This window comes from Triticum aestivum, chromosome 5A (assembly GCF_018294505.1).
Source record: "Triticum aestivum cultivar Chinese Spring chromosome 5A, IWGSC CS RefSeq v2.1, whole genome shotgun sequence".
Taxonomy (NCBI): Eukaryota; Viridiplantae; Streptophyta; class Magnoliopsida; order Poales; family Poaceae; genus Triticum; species Triticum aestivum.
The window spans coordinates 68,084,308-68,087,097 of record NC_057806.1 but is presented as its reverse complement, the minus strand read 5'-3'; positions in this window follow the sequence as shown (position 1 = coordinate 68,087,097).

Sequence of the window (2,790 nt, the reverse complement as noted above, 5' to 3'; positions counted from 1 at the left end):
CTCGGTAGGATTTTACAAACTTAGGCAAGTACTAGACTGCAACTAAGCTCCCGAGTGGGAAACTTGCTCACCACTCGGTAGGATTTTACAAACTTAGGCGAGTACTGTACTGCAGCTAAGCCCCCAAGTGGGAGGCTAGCTCACCACTCGGTAGGATTTTACAAACTTAGGCGAGCACTGGACTGCAGCTAAGCCCCCAAGTGGGAGGCTGGCTCACCACTCGGTAGGATTTTACAAACTTAGGCGAGTACTGGACTGCAGCTAAGCCCCCGAGTGGGAGGCTGGCTCACCACTCGGTAGGATTTTGAAAACTTAGGCGAAACGGATTCGTAGCTAAGCCCCTGAGTGAGAGGCTTGCTCACCACTCGGTAGGATTTTCTTTAGAACTTAGGTGAACCGGATTTGCAGCTAAGTCACCCACTGGGGGTTTTCAGACGTAAATAAAAGCAACAACAATCGTGCCAGAGGCCTGTAAAGCTCTTGTCTTTGATAAACAAATTACAAAGGTGTTTCTTATTACATTTTATTCAAACGAGTACTTAAGTAAAAAAGGGGCGGGGCAGCTCCGCATTCCAAGCCTGTGGCTCGTCCTTCTTATGCTCGACACTGTAAAGGTGGTATGCTCCATTGTGGAGCACTCTGGTGACAATGAAGGGACCTTCCCAAGCTGGGGCGAGCTTGTGTGGTTTCTGCTGATCCACTCGAAGAACTAAGTCTCCCTCTTGAAAGGCTCGACCCTTCACGTGTCTAGCATGGAATCGACGCAAGTCTTGCTAATAAATGGTCGACCGGATCAAGGCCATCTCTCTTTCCTCCTCTAGGAGGTCGACTGCGTCTTGCCGAGCTTGTTCTACTTCATCTTCAAAGAAGAGCTCAACTCGTGGTGCATTATCAAGCAAGTCACTCGGTAGAACATCTTCAGCCCCATAGACCAAGAAGAATGGAGTTCGGCTAGTCGATCGATTAGGAGTTGTTCTCAATCCCTAGAGAACTAATGGAAGTTCATCAACCCAGGCACCCGCTGCATGCTTGAGATCTCGCATCAGTCGGGGTTTTAGTCCTTTGAGAATCAGGCCATTTGCTCTTTCTGCTTGTCCATTCGACTGGGGATGGGTAACTAAAGCATAGTCAACTCGTGTGTCTTGTGAGGCGCAGAAGGTTCTGAACTCATCAGAATCGAAGTTCGATCCATTGTCAGTGATGATGCTATGCGGAACCCCATATCTAAAAATCAACTCTCTGATGAAGCTGACGGCAGTACTAGCTTCAAGATTCTTAATAGGCTTGTCTTTGATCCATTTGGTAAACTTGTCGACTTCTACAAGCACATGAGTGAAGCCGCTCCTACCAGTCCTTAGTGGACCAACCATGTCCAATCCCCAAACAGCAAAGGGCTAGATGAGTGGAATGGTCTTCAGGGCTGATGCAGGTTTGTGCGACATATTGGAGTAGAACTGGCAGCCATCACATCTGTCGACTATATGTTTCGCCATTTCATTTGCTCGTGGCCAATAAAATTCAGCTCGGTATTCTTTAGCCACAATGGTCTGAGAGGACGCATGGTGACCACAGGTCCCCGAATGGATGTCGTGGAGGATCACTCGGCCTTCTTCTGGTGTTATGCATTTCTGGCTGACCGCAATTGCACTTTCTCTGAATAGTTGTCCTCTTATTACAGTAAAGGCCTTGGATCGACAGACGATCTGTCGAGCCTCTTCTTCATCCTCTGGGAGCTCTTTCCTAAGGATATATGCAATGTATGGCACTGTCCAGTTGGGAGTGATGACCAACACCTCCATGATCAAGTCGACCACGGCTGGGACCTCGACTTCAGTCGGATTTGTGGCACTCCTAGGCTGCGGGGGCTCTTCACCGAAGGGATCTTCTTGAACTGAAGGTGCGTGAATATGCTCCAGGAACACATTGGTGGGAATAGCTTCTCTCTTGGAGCCTATCTTTGCTAAATCATCTGCTGCTTGATTTTTCAGTCGGGATACATGATAGAGCTCTAACCCCTCAAACTTCTTTTCCAACTTCCTCACCGCATTGCAGTAACCAGTCATGGCTGGGCTTCTGACGTCCCACTCCTTCATCACTTGATTGACTACCAAATCTGAGTCGCCATAGACCATGAGGCGATGGACGCCGAGTGAGATGGCCATACGCAACCCATACAAGAGTGCTTCATATTCTGCTTCGTTATTGGAGGAATCAAAGTGAATCTGGAGGACATATCTGAGCTTGTCTCCTCGGGGGGATACCAGTACCACCGTAGCATCGGAACCATTCAGCATCTTGGAACCATCAAAGAACATGGTCCTGTGCTATGAGTGAACTTGAGTCGGCAGTTGTTGTTCAATCCACTCGGCGAGGAAATCTGCTATTGCTTGGGACTTGATAGCTTTCTTTGCCTCGAACTTGATATCTAAGGGAAGGAGTTCAATCGCCCACTTTGCCACTCGACCAGTTGCATCTCTATTGTTCAGAATGTCTGATAATGGAGCGTCGCTGACGACTGTAATGGAGTGATCAGAGAAGTAATGTGCAACCTTCTTTGTGGTCATATAAATCCCATAAACAAGCTTCTGATAATGTGGATATCTTTGTTGGGCGCTGAACTTTGTAGGCTTTTCCTTCTTCTTCTCGCTCGACTGTAAGTACTGTACTGACGACTTGTCCAGTGGCTGCAATGTAAAGCAGTAAAGGCTCTTTGCTGATTGGAGCAGCAAGCACCAGCTGGGTGGAAAGCAGGGCTTTGAGCTCTGCAAATGTTGCATCAGCTTCAGGAGT